General features: G+C 41.0%; 1 long non-coding RNA gene across 1 annotated transcript; it reads left to right on the top strand.

The window, feature by feature from the left end:
* Window positions 1-7,517: 7,517 nt before the first annotated feature.
* Window positions 7,518-12,464, top strand: LOC122985510. The gene is made up of 2 exons (XR_006404134.1): window positions 7,518-8,348; window positions 11,208-12,464. It is a non-coding gene; the product is annotated as an uncharacterized LOC122985510 (long non-coding RNA).
* The last annotated feature ends 8,041 nt before the right edge of the window (window positions 12,465-20,505 follow it).

The following is a 20,505-nucleotide window of genomic DNA, read 5'->3' as shown; positions in this document are numbered from 1 at the left end:
TTATTGTTCCGCCGAAAGGTGCTGCCTACTACCAGATATATACTGTATATGCTTCAAACTTGCATATATACATACTTACCCCGTAAGTATGTATATTAGGAACTACAACCATAGTCTTCTATTGTAGCAGCAATATTCATGTTTAATATTCATGTGTAATTGTGCCAGTCAGGAAAGGTGTAACAATGCATTCAGTTAATGGTTTGGTAGAATACAGTACAAGGTTCAATATACTTCCAATATTTTCACTATGAAAAGAAACTGTACAAACAAACAAACTGTGACTGTAAAAATATACTTCTTTATTTCTTCTTAGGTGTAAAATGTGCAAAATATTTTACCTTTCATACTTTTTAAATTGTATTTTCTTATGGTTTAGTGCAAAAATGTAGGGAAAAATCTCTTAAATGAAAAAATACAGCAGCTTTTATACAAACAGACATTTGTCTGCATGAACTAAACAGCTTGAATGTCCTCATAAAGAACAAATGTCTGACCTTGGTAACAAGTTCACGTTCTCCAAATACCTCAGTTTGCCACAAACCCCAATTTAAACATCTTCAAACAAACTGATTTTAGATTTCTGGAATAGGACATGGACATGTTTAAGGCAATAAACATGAGTTCACAATGTGCATGTGTAATGCACAGTGTAAGGCCCTCTTACATGAATGTTTGCAAACAGAAAGGACTACATTTTGGAGTCATAACCAAGCCAATTAAGTTAATATTTTGGTTCATGATGCATATGACCTCTTTTTGTTCTGCACCTCTACCAGCCAGCTTTGGGATTCAAACCAACAACCCACTAGCCAGAAGCTGGATTCTCACAAAGCTGGAGGGTCGGTGGAGTTCAAGTAGGGATTTTTCAGCACACACCACTGGAGCCAGAAAGTGGCCTCCTCATGGCAGAGGTCCAGAGACGCTGGCCTAGTGGGCAGACTGACAGCGGGAGACGATACAGAGAACAAGAGACGAGAGGGGAATAGAAAATGGAGAAAACAGACCTTCTGCACAATTCACACACACACACACACATACGAGTATTACAAGTGGTCATTCAGTGGCTCCATTAGGACACACTCATACACATAACTTGAGAACACACAGACATGATCTGTTTTACACAGAAGATTCACAGATAGACATGCAGCACAAAAACGGACACCCAGTATTCAGTATTTATCATCTTCAACACACAATAAAAACATGAAATACACAGGAAAACATGCAACATAATACAAGTGGATCGCCACATACTTTTTCACTTTGTCTCACGTGCTGGTGAGAAAGCGAGCGAGTGCGCTGTGTAGACAGGGCCCATTTTTCTCTTTTCCTGTGGTTGGAGTGTGTGACTGGGGATTTATTTTCGCAGTTCTCTTGAGGGAGGTCACTGTTTTGCTGAATTTGAAACATTTGAAGTATCCAAGGCCCCCCATCCCTGTTCCACATTAGAGAAATGGCCCATTCCATTCATTCGGACCTGTCAGAGTGCATAATAGTTCTCAGATCGTGTCTGCTTACTGCTCGTCAAAATGGGTCACACAAACACTCTGGCCCTTGATCTCATTATGTAATTTACCTCTCTCCCTCTCTTGCACTCACTCTCTGCAAAGGTAAGATCTTCATTGACAAAAAGTACAACTGATTCGCTAAAAGATTAAACAAATTAAATTAGACAAACGGTCTCATGTGAGATGCAGTACATGTTTGCATGTGGGAAACGGTTCATATGTCAGATGAACCTCTCTGCTGAAGCAGGCAGATGAATAGCGAGCGGATATTACCTTGGGCTGGTCTGTTTGACACATGGTTGTCTGGGCTTCCTTTGCTTCCTACAGGTAATATTTTACTGTAATGGCTATTAAAAGACTTCCAGAAGCCACTGTCACTGCAGGACAATGACCAGTGCGCTGGTCTGGAGTTCTAAGTGAAACATTACTCCAACGACTTTTCAATAAGACAGCGATCGCAGGAAATCCCGACCCCCCAAAAGAAGGGCATTGACAGTTGGTGATAATTTGCCATCTACAGTGACTCTGCTGTGTTGAGTTATAGACACTAAGTGTTGATAGCCCCTTTTGTCTGTAAAAGTCTTAATCTCAGTGGCACTGCCTCTGAGCTCATATTACATTTAGTGGGGTAAAATGGGTGTTTTGTGAGTTGAAAACAGGCCCAATTTGAAACAGACCCATTCTCATTTTGAGTCAGGTCCACTTAAGGTAATTGAATTTGACTCTAGCATTTTTCTCCAGTACTGGCTCACTAGCTGCTACACCATTCACTTTATATTCAAACTGAGAAGAAGCAAGGTCTTCATCAGCCTGGGTCCTCACTAGACCAATAATATCTGTTTAAAAGTCATGTGGAAAACCACAAGGGTGCAAACACTCATGTACACACACACACACACACACAAACAAACACAGTTGTCTTTAAAAAGACCGATAAACACTGAGGCCAGATGCCCTTGAGATGTGTACCAATTTAAAGAGGGCTAGTTCAGAACTAGGCCAGATATTCTCAGCCTCACGCTTGTACTGCTCTGGCCACGAGTTTTTGTTTGTGTGCTTATACGATGGGTCAGTCCCTTTCTACATCAGTTACTTTTAGAAAAGGATGATTCTTTTTAATCCAAACTAGTGATGGGACTTTGGGAATGCCAACCAGTCCACCATATTGGTCCAGACTGAAATATCTTGACATCTACTGGATTGAGAGGCACAAATAACTTGACAATGACTCCTAATTATTTGTGATCCCCTGAATTTTCATCTAGCACCCACGTGGGGTGGCATTTTTAGTTCAGAGTGAAATGTCTCCACAATTATTGGGCAGTTTGCCATGAAATTAGGTACAGTCATTTATGTTCCCCCCACAGGATGAATTTCAATAACTTTGGTGATCTCCTGACTTCATCCTGCACCATCATCATGTCAAATGTACATTTTTGACATTCCAATAAGCCTCAGTTGTGTTTATTGTTAATTCTGAGTGTTAGCATACTAAGATGCTAAACTAAAATGTCAACATGGTAAACATTATACCTACTAAACAGCAGCATGTAAGCATTGTTGCTGTGATTAGCATGTTTACATTAGCATTTAGCTCAAAGGACCAGTTAGCCAACATAGACATAGATGCTAGTGAGGCTACTGACTCGTAGTCTTTGTAATTAAATTAAAATACCAATAAGTGCAAAACAGAACAAATACCCCCTCAACTCAAGGATGATGAAGAAGAAGAACAACAAAATAATATAGTAGTTCTCAAGTCCTCCAAATAATATCAGAAGCACCATCAGTGAAAAAAATTAAACAAATACAAACAAGGATAATTCAAAAAAACAATTTGCATTTTTACTCTGTTTTCATGAGACCTACCATCAAGTAATCCTTAGATATGTATCTAAACCTCTTGCGTCGACAACAGCCCCATCATTTACTCAGAAGAAGTGGTGACAGAGTCCATTATGTTAAGTTAACGGGGGTTTTGCTTCACTTGAAGTGGGGGTAATTAACAGCACACTAAGTGCATTGGCCCTTTTTATAGAGCCATGGCTAAGTGGAAACCCCTTTTACAGGAGTCAATGGTTCATCCCTGAGCTTTTTGGGGGTTGGCCAGACAACACAAGGCTACTGACAATGATGAATGGAGGCTTTGCACGCATAGAGCCTCTCGCATCCCATCTTCAGTAAAGAATACAGACTTGTTCACTTCCTCACTGTGTGTCTCCATAGAGAGGCACCTTGTGTGTGTCTAACAGCCATTAAGTCAAATACTAATGGTAGGAGTTGACCAGAGGAGATGATAAAGTGAAAAGTCCTTGTACCATGATGTGTGCAGGTGTGCAGGTGACCTTTTCTGCTTCTCTATAGCTCTTAACCAGAATATGTGTCAACACTTGAGCTGTGTGAGTCACCTATTTGCCTACAGCACTGTGTAGAGTTCTGTCACTTAGTTGCTTGTGCCAACATGTGGTTTGAGTGTGTGTCTGTTTATGTACAAGCCTAGCATGTGTGTGGATGTATGTTTAAATTCACAGCTGCAGAAGGTGCTCGGCTTGGTGACGTGCAGCTTTTTCACACACGGTCCTGCTTGTTTTACTCATTAACACAACATTATGGCACATGAAAGTCCCACTTGTCAATGCACATGTATGTTTTTCTGTCCCCCCTATGTAAACATAGCTTTTCTGGCTGCCTGTAAAGACGAAAGTCATGCCCACGTCTAACCTCCCCCTTCTTGCACCCCCATCTTCCTTGACCTAATTAATTTTCCAAGTCAGGCTGCTTGTATACGGGGACAGACCATTTCATCACTGGTATGATCGTTGGGTCTGGCCGTCATAGGCTAGTGGTGAAAGACATAGATTGAGAGTATGTGGGCTAGGCGGCATACAGTAGATTGAGTAGTTCAGTGCAAGCTATGCAAGGTCGTTGTCGTGATTTACCTGTCAGTGGAACCAAACACAGGTGTCAGAGTTAAGCAGGAAGCTGCGGGGGAAGCAGAGGACCAGCTGTGAGAGGATGGCGGCAGACAGCTACCACATAAACCCTGCTCCATCACTTAGATCAAGACTGTGATCAAAGGCAGCATAGATGGCTCCTCCTCATGAGAGGCGATGCCAAACAGCTTCACATCAAAGACTGTATGACCTCAAGTGGTGGTAGCCAAATCAAGGAGGAGAGGAGAAGGCAGGGCGTCAAGGACACAGAGGGGTGGAGGTGGAGGCGTTGAAGTTGGAAAATGAAAGAGCGACCATATGCTAAAGGAGCTGTCCCACATGTGCCACAGTTATATATGACCGTTATTTGCCGTTGTTGCAGAATTTATTAATTTGTTAGAGGCATAGATGCAACACTGAGCTTGCTTCAATAAAATTGTTATATGTAATATTTTCATCCATGATTTGAATGCAATTCATGCTGCACAGTAAATACAACACCTCTCAGAATCTGGTTTGGATTCTCCTGCAAAATGCTTACTTTTAACATGATGATGGTACGATCTCCATGAAATATTGAAAATCACAGGAATAGCAAAATGGTTTGCCTCCTTTGGTATAAGCGCTTAAAATGAACAAAACCTGATATAGTTCTGATTTATAATGGGTGAATCCAAAAACAGCATACCATAGTCAAAATACAATAGTACCCACAATGTACAAACACAATGACAAACCTTCTTAAGAAATAATAAATCAGAACTGTGTGTCTAGAAAGTTGTTGGTTGCAATCTGTGTCAGTATGATGAGTTTTGAGGTTAAGTATGTCAGATCAATTGTAGGGCTATTGTGAATAAAAAACAAAAATTCAAGCACAGACATGGCATCAATTTGCATCATCCATCTGTGTTGCTTACATGTTTTGAAAAGGTAGCAAACCAGTAAATACATTTTGGCTATTGCACTGGCACTTATAACTCTTATAAACTCTAAAGAGGAGATAGTGAAGCTGTTTTTTTCTGATTGGCTGATTTGTAACAGGGGTCATAGCAACAGTCACACAGTTTTGACGCAGCCTGTCTTTGTTTGCCAAAGCTCTAAATGGGCCATTGGTGGACTCATTTTCTTATTTGCTTTTACTACTTTACTTTTCACAATATAATCTAGGGCCACTGTTTTTGATTGGCTATCAAAAATTTTGTCACATTTCTTTCACTGTGAGTCTGGGACAGCCCGATAAAGCACAGTGTAAAGGGGCCTTTAACAGTTTACTTAAATCAAAGTGCGTTCTCTGGTATCCTTATTGATAGCACATGCAGTCCTCAGATATTCAGTCAAATGCAAAATGTTTATGTGATGGTGTAAGCCTCCAGCACATTAGCAACACATGCTACACACCCAAAAGGTGGAAAATGTGGCAAAAGAGTTGACCATTGTTAGTGTACAAGGTTTAGCGGCTAACCTCCACTTGTATTTTATGGACACCTAGTTGGTGTGGCCAGTGCAGCAAAAAGTAATATTACTCCACTAACTAAAGAATTGGTATCAATTAAAATTGTGGTGCTGTAGTGAAGATGGTGATGTGACATCTGGCAGTGACATCAAACTGTATCTGTAGTGCTGATCTATTTTGACTCAATGGAAAATGAAACAATCTAAAGTTAAATTCTTGCATGTTGGCAGACTGGGTATGCAGATTAGTTGTAAGAAACACAAACCCCACTTTTGGTATGTTACCACTGATTGCGGGTTTTGCCAGTACTTTCTGCTGCACTGGCACAGTGCAAATGTAATGTGGATGCAGGCAATGGCAATGTGAAACTACAGTGGGTCTGGCTTTAGGGTGCAGCCACCACAGAGAATTCCCATCCCTAATTCTTCACAAACTCCACATTAAATTGCTTCAGCATCTGTTTTTTTCCAGACTTACACAGCCTAAACAAGGGTGGTGACTTTTATGGAAAAGGGATGAGATCAGTCTTTCCCTTTGTCGTCCCTTGGGTGTCACATCATCACATGATCTTGGTTATGGAGCTCAAAATGCTCAGGGACCCCATCGAATCCATCTGCTGCTTATGGAGGCCTTGGCGGCCACACGACACAACACGCAGACCCAACCGCAGAAGAACAAGGTTGAGAAACTGGTACAATTGGAAGAGGATAAAACATGCATCTAGAGGAAGGCAGCAGTTAAAAAAGGAAGACAGGGGTCACATATGCTTGTGGAAAAGGAAGAATGCTGCCCTGAAGATCACAAGCAGAGAAATAATTTATCACTGTTCCCTCTATCATTTCTTCTGGCAGAGACAGATGGCCTGGAGTCAGATTGGATCACTTCTGGCTTTCTCTGGGTTTTTGCCTGCTGTGTGTTTTGAGTATATATACATACACACACACACACACACACACACACACACAAACACACACACACACGCACACACACACACACACATACACAGGAGGAGACTGGCAATTAGCAGTGTCAGCTAAATGAACATCTGCCTTCGATAATGAACTGACTTCATTTGAACACATGATAATTGTAGAGACAGAACTCAACAGCAGGAACTCATGCAACATTGTTAAACTTTCATCAAATCGATTAAAGGGTATATTTATAAAAGTTTTCATAGGATGAAGGGTTTAGAGACCCCTTTGTTTGAGATAAATTGTAATTTGTCATCCTTAACTCTGGAAAAATATTATTTTTTGGATGTTTCCAATTTCCTAGTGTCAGAAAGGCCTAGCTAAACCTAGCTTACAGCACATTTTGAAATGCTGTGGCTTAGTACTGGTGGGGGTTATGGAGGAACACTAAGCATGTGGACCACATGCACATTTCAGCTTTTCAATTTCTCTTCATCATTAGTATGACGTTGCCTGTCCAAGTTAGTTGCAGTTGTTTTTCTACATTAAACATAGCAACAGAGACCTGAATTGAGCAGAAGGGATTAATAGTCAGGCATTGGGAATATTTTGAACCACATCACAAGGGCACTACAACAAGTTGGATACCTACCCACACAGTATCCACACTTGAATCTACATAATGAGTTTAATGGATTTGTGTTCTAAAAACAAAGAACTGTTTCCTGACACTACATGCAGTCATAGTGTAGAGAAACATTACTAAAAATGCAGTAAAAATGTCTTTTACAACATCAGTAGCTTTATTTTAAGGGGAGGGATGCACTGATTTCCAAAGAAATCTTTCCAAAGACACATTGTGATTAAAGCTTTGGCTGAATGCTTGTTCTACTAAACAACTCACAATTTTAGAAGCTCACCACCAATTTGGTAACAGCAAATTTTTTTAGTATAATGTTATCTTCCCAACTCTGCTAAATTTTACAGTATCCATGTCTCTGCAGAGTGCAAATGACTTATGTGAAGCGGAGCGACAGGAGTAAAAGCTAGCTAAATGTTAGCATGACATGACGTTAGCAAGACAAGATGCAATGACAGCTGTTCGAAATCAATCCCTATTTACTACTACCAGATGTTAGGAGTGATAGGAGGGGTTATAGTTCCTCTTTTTCCTTTTTCCTTTTCCTAAACACTTTGGACTGGTTTTCATTGAGAGATAATGAGGTGTGGTTAAGCTGGGTGTCGGTGAAAAGGACGTCACTGTGAGGTGCACGCACATCCACTAGAGTTATCTAATGATGTGATGAGGCTCAGCTGTGGGAGCGCGGCAGTTGAATGACTGGTGCGTGTTAAGCTAACACAAGAGACGCCAGTTTTGGAAGTACTACTCAGGACACTAAAGCTTCACACCTTTCTTGCTCATGGACTTTTGTGGTAAACCAGCTCTGTTTTATTTCGGAGATCCATCCAACGACACCCTAAACTGAACTGAAAGGCCCAGCCGGAGCTCACTGCATACGTAAGCAAAGACCAGGTAAGCTAACCCACCATGGCTATTTCTCTAGTCTTGGAAATCATTCTGTTTCCTCCCTCGTTTCCCCCTTTTCTACACACTCCGAGTTAGGACTAGTATTGATACTTAGCCCTTTACCCCAAGACCTGACTAGTAACACAGACATGTCAAAGTTTCATTGTTACACCACATATGTCGTTGTGTTCAGAGATAGCAGTTAATGATAAAGCTAATGATAAAAAAACATGTGAACATGTTGTCAGCTTAGGAGCTGTGACCCCTGTCAGTCATTCCAGCTACTTATCACAGTGATTTGTGTGAGATAACATAATTTACCTTTGATTGGCAGAGAGTTAGAGGGAGTGTTTATCTTCCCGTGAGTTCAGGGAATGGCAGTTATAAGGAGGAGACTAAGCAAGGGTCTAGAAAAATTACCAGCAAAACGAGGTAATGTCTTGTCGCTACACTATATAATGCACTTTATGTACTGTCCGCAATTTTATTTGAGTGACTGACTTTTGAGTGTGAAATTGAGGCTCTATATAGTCCTATTATCCTCAAAAATTCCACAGTGAAATCAAAAAACAGTATACATGGCACTGCACTGCATGCTAACAATCCCACATTCATCACATTTTATAGACCTGAAAATTAAAGTCATGCAACCTACCTGTGAGATTATGCAAAATGACAATGATTCATAAGTGTCCAAAATGTCAATTTGCTGCAGACTATAGAGTGAAGTATTGAGCTTATGAGGGTACTGGTAGAAGTTTGTAAAATATGATTTTTGCTTTGCTAATGCTGACTCTGCATTACAGCGGATATTTTGACCTGTCAAACGCAGGTGTAACTTATCACAATGATAATCTCTGCACTCCATTTGGGAGATCCTGTGCCAGGGCCCTGATACTGTGCACGCTGGCTCATTGGCATCCATGGCTGTGTTCAAAATTGCATGCTAACAAACTGCCTACTACATAACCAATCAGTATGTATGGCATACTCCCTACTAAATGAACAATTAAGTATGCCATTACCAGCAGACTGTTCACACTAAGTATACTCAAGCAAGACAGTCATGTGACCGCATCACATGACTGACAGCCAGTCTCACCAAATCAGCGGCTCTTCACATCTCAAATTTCCAATCAGGTGTTATTTGGATAAGGTGACATATTAACAGTGTTTAACCTGGCTTATATTCTCTGTCATGTCACAATCTGAAGAGATGCAATGTATTTAGGAGCAGTTGAGTATGTCCAGTAAGCTCACACTGCATACTCAGAAATTCTTGCTAATCTAGTATACATCCGGGCATTTCTCACGTACACAAAATCCACATACTATGCAGTTGGTGCACACTACTTACTCAATTTGATGTCATACTTAGTATGAATCGTATGTTACATGCGATTCTGAACACAGCCCATGGCTTATTGGCACCCCTGAATGGAATACAGCCATCACTGATGTTATTAGTTACACCTGTGCTTTTCCTGCAATGACAATTCAAAATGTTTACTGTTTGGCAGGTCTATGGAAGATTTGAAGTGTCTGGAGTTATGATTGATATTTTTTTTAATTGATTTTTGCTGTATGAACAAACAGGTCTTTGAGAAACTAAACAAATTGCAGAGTACTCAGTGGCTAATGACCTCTTTTATGATTGATTTGATGAATCTAGTTGATTTTAAGATTCTTTTATTTGCTTTAAAGCACTGCATGTGGCACGATTTTGTCTCTGAACTCCACATACCTTATTCCATGTTCAGACTCCTCAGATCTGCTAACCAATCATAGCTCTTCGTTCCATGCTTCCTGTTAAAATCCAGGGGTTGATCGGCCTTTTTCTACTGTTGACCCTAAACAGTGGAATAGTTTACGACTCATTATTAGAGCTTCCCCTTCATATTTGTTCTCTGTGGAGTGCTGTTGGGTTTTTATTATTTTACCAAAATCTTATTTATTTATTCAAAACTTAAACTTGTTTTGTGGCTCTATACATAAACTGACTTGACTTGACAACTGGTATTGATCAGCAACACTTGCAAACCCCTGCTGATAAATTTGTGGTTATACTGTGCAGAGCCAGTAAAATCTTACTTATTACACCTTTAAATGCTAAGCTAGCTCTAATTAGATAGCTGTCAATTAAAAGTTGCCCAAGAAGTTGCCCCGTGTATCATTGCCTTTGGGAAAGGCAAATGAAAAGGCTGCTGCCCTCATCTATTTTTAATCCAGTGACGGATCACAGCCGCTATCTCGTAAACGCACACTCGTAAACATGTAAACACTACGGGGTATAAACATTCACGAGATTTCACCCACATCATCATTGCTAAAGCATCCAAACAAAGCAGGCATGCTGCAGTAAGGGGACACTCTTACATAAGTTCAATTAAACCAGAGGATGATGATGCCAAAGCACAAGAATGGGCTAATTGCTGATTTGTTGAACAACATAAGTTGAAACTGCAGTGTACCTGACTCACTTCTTTGATGTTAATGAAATACTGCTGGCCCACTAGGTTCTTTGTCCCATACAAAGGCACAGTGGCTCTATTGTGAAATGGAAACAGTAATTTTTTTTCAGGATTAAAATGAGCACAAGGATAGACAAACCTCTCACTCTGCCCCTCTTGTTCTCTTGTTCTCTCTCTCTCTCTCTGTCTCTCTCTCTAATCTATCTAGACACACACACACACACACACACAAATGCATCTTTGTAATTTTATGCTGTGCAGGGAAAGTGCAAATGAACCAACATTTCCGCTATGATAACCAACTTGCTGTAAAGATAGTCATGCCATGGATTTCCACAGCTCCTCCCTCCACAGGTGTCTTCATTTCTCACTCATCTTGTCTGTCAACACACAGATGATTCACTGATTGGAGGAATGAGCGTCCATCGGACTTGAGCAGGATGTTTGGGAATGCTGGAAGGCCTTGTTTTCATCCCAATTCCACTGAGGCATCTAAGACTAGCGTGCATTTTGGTGATAGATATGCCTACAATGGATGCCAACAGCAACTGAAGCGGCAAGACTGAGAATAAGTGAGAATGATGGGAAGGGGCGGAGACAGCGACTGGAAAAACACCACTCAAGTCAGTCTTGTTATGAATCCATGGGGAGTAGATATCAGATATTTGGAGATAGGAGTTGGAAAGGCGTGGATGATGGCTCATTTGAGGACCTCAAACACCTGCTTGCTCCAGTGCTCATCCCATGTGAGCATAAGGCTGAAAAACATAACGGTTAACTCACACTCGTGATTCACAGCTCGGTTGCTTCAACAAGTGTTCATGGGCTGTGATTTGGAGCTGTTCATTCGGTCACTTCCCATCACATCATACACACTATTGGGTAAACACACATGCTCACTGCACCCACAAAAAAACACACACACACAAAACAGTGCAATAAATATTCAACTCTGAATTCCACCTTTGCTGGAACCCCACTGCACCCAGCCCCCCGACACACACATTCATCAGCCAAATCAGTCAATGTGTGAAAGATACGAGCCACCTCCAAGTGATGATGAATAGAGTGCAAGCTACTCTGAACTTCATAATTACAATGATCACACATGGCTGTAATTCTCACTCGACACACTTAACACTTCAGCTTGGTCTTGCTTGGCTGGCATAGACATGCCACACCAATAAATATGCATTCCAGCTCCCCTCCCTGCAAAGATTAAAGGGCCGTTTTATGTGTACACTACTCAGAAGTTGACGTGTCTGTGTCTGCATTTATCAAATACAGTGTGCTTGTACAGTGAGATATACAAGTGTAGTCACAGTTGGCTTACAAACGTTTGATACTAGAGTTCTTGGACTAGCTCAGCTAATTGAGAAAAATAGAAATTATGGTTTGATTACAAAAACAATGCAGTTTTTAACACCTGAGCAGTATGTGTTGCAGTTGAGGTTGCATGAAAACTAGTTAACCTGACAGTTAGTTACCTGAAAGTAAACAGTTAAAACAGCTAAAAATGGATAAATAATTGAAATAAGCTAACAGTAATGGACAAACGATTGAAACAGTAGCCAAAAAATCAATAGTAAGCTAAAAAACAACAGGATAAACAGTTGAAATAGTTAACTAAAACTCATTTATAGCTAGCTAAGTAATGGATAAACATTTGAAATGGTTAGCTAAAAGAAATAGATTAACTGTTGGAATATATAGCTCAAAGTAATGGATAATACCTGAAATAGCTGAATTAACAAATAAATTGTTGAATTATAGTTAGCTAAATGTATCAAATAAAGGGTTAAATGTAGAACTGCCACTCAGTACAGATCCATACTTGACCAAACTGACCTACACATTGATTCAATCGTATGAAAACATTATTATTTGTATAATTAAGTGATAAATAGCATTGTAAAAAGCTCCTCTCCCTTTTCACTAGGCCTTGGTTCCGAACAATCAGTGTTGTTGTTGTTGTGTGTTAAATCATTAAATTCAATCCAATGTTTCAGTTAATTGTTCAATTTATCAGTCATGTTAGACAAATATCAGAATACAAGTTTCAGTTGAGTAGTGTGTTCCACAATGTTGTTTTTTGTTGAAGGGCTTCAGTCCTACTGTCAAGGATTTCTGTGTTTTGTGATGGTAGGGCAGATCATCTGCTTAATCAGTGACAGTGATAACAGGTGTGCAGCATTAGGTGCACTAGGCACAGTCAGGTTGAGGTAGGAAAGATAAAACTGTTTAAAATCAATTCAAATGAACACATTTGGACAAGACAGCATGGTGTCAGTGAAGGGGTAGGCTTCTTGAGTTCATTTGACAAGCCTGTGTTGGTATGTCAGACAAAAAAAAGTTTGGGAACCAGAACTAACACACTTGATTTTAAGCATTCTTTAATTGTTTGGAAACAGCCCATTCCTCCCCACAATGTGTTCTTATCATAGACATCCCAGAAGCTTCCCGAAAACAAGCCAACATGCCAGCAAGCCTTGCTACCTCCACTACCCACAATCCTTATCTGCAAAGTAAATAAGGGCTCCCATCCTGTCTGGAGGGGATTTGTCTCTTTCTACACTAGCTCTGTCTGCCAACCACCCTTTAAACACGGTCAGAGGGAAGGAGAGGGAGGTTGAGAGGGGAAAGAAGGCAAAAAAAAGCAATGCATGTGATGCATCAGTGTTTGGGATCACAAGCCTCATTTATAAAAACATTGCATGAGTTTTTCCAGGATTTTTGGACCATTTTTGAGAAAATGTCTTGTAAGGATGTGGTCTTGGATGTACTGTACAGTATATTCCAAGATTTTTGGAACATTTTAGAATAAAAAGACTACAACTATATTAACTATAAACTGTCTGGCTTGAATTTGACACCAAATTTGCTCATTTTGATGGCCACAGAAACACAAAAACTACCTCATACTAAGCATCCTTGTAATAGCATCTATTCCTGAAGGAAATGGTTGTAGATTTTCACACATTTTTAACAACTCACACAACAGCCACCAAAGCAAACAGCTAACAAAAGTACTTCCTGCTCTGAGGTGTTTTCTTATGAAACTTTATGAAGAAGTCTTTTTGTATCTCCTAAATCTCCATTTCTAGGGATTGCAGAGGCAAAGCAAAACATGAAGTCCGTTTGATTTGCCAACTGGAGAAATGAACTGTAAACACTTGCATGCCTCTCATTTGTTCATATTGTGAGTGGAGATGCCAGAAAACAATTCAATTAATCTTTGGCGGAGGGCAGAAAGACTGTGAAGAGGACAGGATAAACACAGAGAAGGAAACAGAGAGAGAGAGAGAAGAGGTAGATTAGGAGATGTAAACACTGATCGTGAAGGAAAATGTGCCATGGAAGATACCCTGCCACAGACAAGGACCACATAAACAAACCGGCTGCTAAAATGTTGGTGTGGACGGCATCACAGATCAACTGTGGGAATCCAGTTGTAAACACTGTATCAGTGGAAGAAGAGGAAGGATCATTTGGCGGTGCCAGACTGTGTGTGTGTGTATGGTTACAAGCTTGTGTGTGTTGCATCTGTGACTCTCCATGCATGCACATATTGAAGTGTATATATGGGTGTGGACATATATAAGATTAGAGCCCTGAATGTTTACTTCTACATTTTATAAAAGTCAATATGAGAGTAAGTGGTTACAGCGGAGAAGCTTGCTTTATACAACCCCAAAACCCACAGCCATAAAGTTGTGTGCACGTCTTCAGACATAGGTTGGTATCATTACTTAACACAGGGAGATGCCTGCATCAGTTGCTTGAGATGTGTGTTTTTTCTATCTTTATGGCCTATAATATCTAATTTACTCTGTGTTTATAATGCCATGACTTTATGTTATGTCACCACATCTTAGTAAGATGGGACCATAAACCAACTGAGCACCAATGCTCATAATTCAAAATGCAATATCCACCAGCCATATAGGCCAATGCGACTTGCATGCAAAGTGCAATAACATTTGAAAACCAATACCTCAAGAACCTTTTCTGGTCGCACTTTTATGTGTCCAAACAAAATCTTATTACTTGGCGCCATGGAAATAAGTGGAGGTAAAAATAGTCACGGTAAAAATAACACATTCCTACAGAGTGACAGATCGACGTTTGCCCATTTAGTGCAAATGTTGCTGTACTCCTGTGGCTGCTGGGAGAAATATTGGTGGGAGGCACGTTCCCAGAAAAAGGGCCCTTTTTTGTCTGTGTGCTGAAAAGGATAATTGCTCATCTGAGCTCACACAAGATGCCTCTCTCCCTTTCCAACGGCAACATAAACTTTTTCTGCATTCTTGGGAGAAGAGTTATGTTGACCTCTCCCTCTCCTGGGGTGTTTGTGTGTGTCGGCGTGAGGGAAAGACTGAGTGTGTGCATGCATGCGTGCATGTGTGTGCATACAGTATGTGTGTATGCTCACGTATGTATGTACAGTATGACTCTGTGAAGTGTACGGTGTGTGGATGCTGACTTTCAAACCGAGGGGAGGATACAAGAGAGAGCTTTTCTGGAGTGGTTGAGTTGTGTGGGAGAAGAAGAAGAGTTTGGTGGTAGTGATGGGGTTGGAGGAAGGGGGGGGGGGGGGGGGGGGGGGGGGCACTTCAGTGGTGTTTGAACATTTGTGAGTCAGGCTTTAGCAATGAGGGAGTAACAGAGGCCATGAATGAGAGTGCTTGTTTATGTGGGTCAGTGGGCTCCCTTTTAACCCTTTCAGCCTTTTTTCTGACTTTGCACAGGAAGTAGCTGCTCCACCCATGGTCGAGCCTGACTGAAAGACAAATCATGTGTATGGCAAAGGAAGTCAAACACACCACCACAGAGACAAAACTCTTTGTAGTCTGTCAGTGCAGAGGGCTCTGTGCAAAAAGCCCTGAATAATTGCTATGTTTACACTGGGGATATGAGGCTTGCGTTCAGTCACACGTGCTACACAAAGCCTCTATCTCCATCCACAGAAGGTAGAGGTTAATTAGAGTGAGATCGTCTTTCTATAGCAAGCCCCTATAATGAAACTCTTCTCTCTGCAGGAGGGAAACTGGATCAGGAATGGAACTCTAAACTGTCGCTGACATTTCGCTAAGAGCCAAATGTGTCGGAGGAAGCCTTGGCGTTTAGCATTGCATGCACGCAAATTGCCTTTCCTGTTTATGCAGCTGCTTTATTCAGAGTAAATTCCAGATAAAACAGCCATTTCAGGATGTGAATTAGATGAAAATAGCATGTCTAAATACTGTATGTGCACCTGGTGGAACTCATTCAAAGCTCTGTGAGTGCTGACCCTGCGGGACAAATTTAAGATTGAAGAGAAGGGCAGGTAATTGACTTGGCAGATTTGCAGTGATGCACTCTGGTTCATAATGAGAAGATATAAATGGAGATTTCACAACCAACCCACTAGTGATAATAATTTTACTGCTACTATTACTACTACCGCTACTAATAGTAACTAGGTCACAACTGCCATTAAATTCTAAGCCCCAAAATAAAATTCCAGAGGAAGAAACTTCAGAGATGAATATCTCAAAACCTGGGCAAATAAAACCAAAACTATCTGCATGTCTGGATAGCACTAGAGGTAATGAGAAAATACATTTGTTTGTGATTTGGCTGGGAGAAGCACTCAGTCTTGTTGCTCAAGGACACTCCAGCAGGCAGAGTGTTTTTCTGACATGCAGGCTTGAGTTCTGTTCCACAGTTCAGATGACCTGACCTTGAAACTACAAACTGCAGGGTCTAAAGTTATTTTTCCTGGTCTAACATCACAGTCTAAATAAACTTCTGGCGGCTTTCAGATGGATGAGCTTCACAGGGACTCATACAGAGTGATTCACCAGAGTTCAAACCACAGCCAGTCTGGAAGTGGGAAAGAACAATGATATCAAAAGATCCCCTGCTCGGTCTCTTACACCCCATTCTGCCTCACAGGTTGTGAGGAGGACATCTGTCCTCTGTAAACTCACCAGGACGTCACTGTCTGAGGATAGAATGCCTGGAATGTGCCCTTGTGGTCAGTGGGCCCGTGAACCAGTCATTTGGCTAGTATTGCTTCCAGAGTCTGGCAACAAAGGCATTCTGCTCCACCTCTCACCTTTGTGGGGTTCGCTTTGGACCAAGCCTGAGGAATTTCTACCTCAGGAGTTATGATTTTGACCTCTGGGTCAGCCAGTTGGGGACCACCCTCGTCCAAACATATCAGCTCTCACATTGTCCGAGGAGTTCATATTTTGGTTCGTAACATCATATTGAGCATATTTTGTGATAGTGCGTTGACATCAGCTGCTAGGAATGTCTGTCAGTTCACTAATCTTTCCCACCCTGCTCAGTGCATAGCTCACCGCCATAGTGTGTCATTAGCGTATGAAAGATTTGTGTTTTGAAAAGGAGACGTGTGGGAGGTGTGCGTGTGTGTGTTACTGTCTTTGATGTTGTCAGGTACTGAACGTCTTGGTGTCAGTGGTTTCAGTGGTCACAGGAACAAGTTATGGCAACTCCCTGCTAATCACAGAATAATTGTTTTGTTTGAAATGGTAACGGCTGTATCAGATTAAAGATGCATGTGAAAGACTTTGCATGACATTGATTGTAGGTTTTGCTGTTTTCAGTTAAAAAAAAAAAAAGCTCTGATCAACCCCACTCTACGCTAACTTCCCAACACCAAATGGAGCACAGAAAAAGTTGAAGAAAGTTGAACATCAAGCAGCTAAAGAGCCAAATATTCCTCTCAGGAGTTGGTGGAAACAAAGGAGAGTGAATATTGGACTTAAGATTCTTCAGGTGACCAGTAACTCAAATCCAAATGAATGCAAATGTAGTTCCATGTCTGCTGGATGTGAAATATTGGCATTTGTTTGGGATTTGCCGTAAAAAACTTTACAAGGTGATAATATGTCAGATGTTTCATTTTCAGCTCGTTCTTTTGCCCTCAAATGGCCAAAAAACAAACTAAAACAGCTGTAAAGAAAAACCAGAGCACATTAAAATGTTTTAATCTGTATATTCTCAGTTACTCAGTTTCATTGTGCTTCTTTACATTGTAAAGTGAAACAATTTTCTCCTTTTCTTTGTTTTCTCCTTTTTGACAACCCCCTTATTTTTTCAAATCTTTAAAGACATATCATGCTTTTTGTGATTTTCTGTGATTTTTAAATTATAATGTTGGATGTCTATGTTAAACATAGATATCAATTTCAAAAACTTGAGGTGAACATATGTAAAAGAGCTCTCTGCAAATCAAAAGCCCAGGCTTCGACCTGCTCTGAATGCTTTGTTTGCAAAATTACCTCTTCCTCCTCGTGATGATGTCAGATTGTCTGCGCATGCCCACAAACAATCGTCTGTTCTGTAGCCTTTGTTGCTAAGGTTGTCCACATTGTCCACTCACATATTTTGGATCGGATCCAGGCTCAAGCATATATGAATGTATTTGAGAAGTTTCCATTTTGAATAAAGAACGAGAAAAAGAAGTGAAATCCTACTACTACTGTTTGTTTACGTAGCCTCCAGAGCTGTTGGAAGTCTGCCAATGTCCAGCTTCTGGGAGCTGACCAATCAGAACAGAGTGGACTCATCAGGAGGGGGGCCTTAAAGAGATAGGAGCTAAAATGGCCTGTTTCAGACAGAGGCTGAACTGGGGGGCTGCATAAAGGGTCATTGTAAGATACATAAGAGGAGTTTTTTGAGCTGTAAATCATGTAAAGATATTCCAGTAGAGCTCCAGAATATAAATATAGACTTGGGAAAGTGCATTTAATTTTTTTTCTGATAAAGCACAGCCATGTTCTTCAGCACTCCTCCATCCATTGCCCCTTGTACAGTCCTTCAGCCATTTTGAACCTACTAATATTCTTCAGCTGTCAAGCAAAGAACCTTTGTCCTTCTCCTTTTCTCTCCCCTATGTACAACCTCTCCTCCATTTATTTTCTCTCAGATCATTCTTGCTATCTGCTCTCAAGCTACTCAGCATTTTCATCATCAGCCTCCTCTAATTGATCTTCCTCTAACCATCACTCTCTCCTCCTCTCTTGTCTCCATCATTCCTTTCTCCTCCCTCCAAACCTTTTCTCTTAATGTTACCCCAGCACCCTGTTGCGTGCGACGGAGAGAGGTATACTCTTTCGTCAAGCCTGCACAAGTGGAGGGAGGAGGGGCTCTGAATCGGGTGAGGGGGGTAGAGGGCTGCTGGGACAGATCCATTTTCAAAGCGCTATCTTTTCATTTGTTTTCCTTCAACATTTCACTGCTATTTAGGACGAAGGAAAAAAGGGAGGAGAAAAAAAAGAAAAAGGAAAACCATACACATGCTCATACACATACTGAGAAACGGCCCAGATGGCCATCACTCATAAAGGGAATCTTTCAGGAACGACTCACCAGCCTATCTACCATGTTAAGACAAGACACCCCAACAAACTGCAGCTGCTAAAAGGAGATCTGTATCTTTGCCTGGGAGAAAAAGCACCACACTCCCATCCAAATGTAACCCTAAGTGAGCATCAAACGGGACTCACCTGCAGTCGCAGAGCGGTTGCTTTTATTTGAAACTCAACCCTTCCCAAGAGAACTTTGACTTGGCAGGCAATACAGACCTTGATATCTGTCTAGGATGGGATGTTCCCCTTTTTCTTCAGTCAATCCAAGAAGCGTGTATTCATCCCCTTGAGGCTGCTTTTAATCCCCTCATCATGAGAAGAACCACAAAACCTCCTCATAGTTGTCTCCATTCCCACAAGCATGCTTGGGACAAAAACACATTTTCATTTATCTGGAGGAATCTCTTGTCAGTGACATACTATTGTAAATGAACAGAGGAGGGAGGGATGGAAAGATCCAAGGGTGTAAGGACAAGATGGGTAGGGGAAAGGGTCGCTGCTCCGAGAGCGATTACCTCAGTGGTTAGCACTTCATTACCTTGTGTCTCACGTTGTTTTATGTGTGCTGCTGTGTCTTAGGTGGGCTGTAATGGGATAGTGGATGTCAGGCCCCACATACTCCTGGGAAGTTTTTTTTCCTCTTCCTTTTAAAGAGAGACACTGGTAGATGGACCACCCTGACAGGGATTAATGTGGACGGGGGGGTCATTGGGTTTTACTACCAAGTTATCTGAATGTGGCAAAGGTTCAAAGAGGTCAGATAAACAAATCGTTCCTGGTGATATGTGGCCATATGTACAGTAGTTGTACAGAGCAGAATATAGTAATGGACTGAGTGTACTTTTCCAAACAAGCTGCTGAAACACAAAATTGGATTACTGTCTAACAGGATAAATTGACTGGATGTGGAAGAAATGAATAATCTAATTTAGTAATGATGAGTTGAAATCTTATTTTAGGTTGGTAATTTTAGAACAAGTGTGTTTTTGGCTGTTCCAGTGGATTCAGCTTCTGGACCACTGACTGTATATAAATATGGACGTCATGACAGCTCCCCAAAAGTGAAGCCAAAACATCTCAATTACCCCTTGGTGGCTGGCTGCAGTATAGGTCATAAGCCCCCCCAATGTGCCAAACTAAAATATCAAAGTACATGTCAAATAAATTTTTCCGAAAGATGATTTCTGTCACTTAAGGTAGTTCCAATCACACTAGCGTTTGTCCAAGTGCTCATTTTTCTGATAAGTTTGTTCTTAATGAGTTATTTGATGATATAAAAAGGGGGTGTGACGTCATGATTGACAGCTGTGA

This window comes from Thunnus albacares, chromosome 7, assembly GCF_914725855.1.
Source record: "Thunnus albacares chromosome 7, fThuAlb1.1, whole genome shotgun sequence".
In the NCBI taxonomy this organism is placed as follows: domain Eukaryota; kingdom Metazoa; phylum Chordata; class Actinopteri; order Scombriformes; family Scombridae; genus Thunnus; species Thunnus albacares.
The sequence above is the reverse complement of the archived record's forward strand: the minus strand, read 5'-3'. Positions and strand labels throughout refer to the sequence as shown.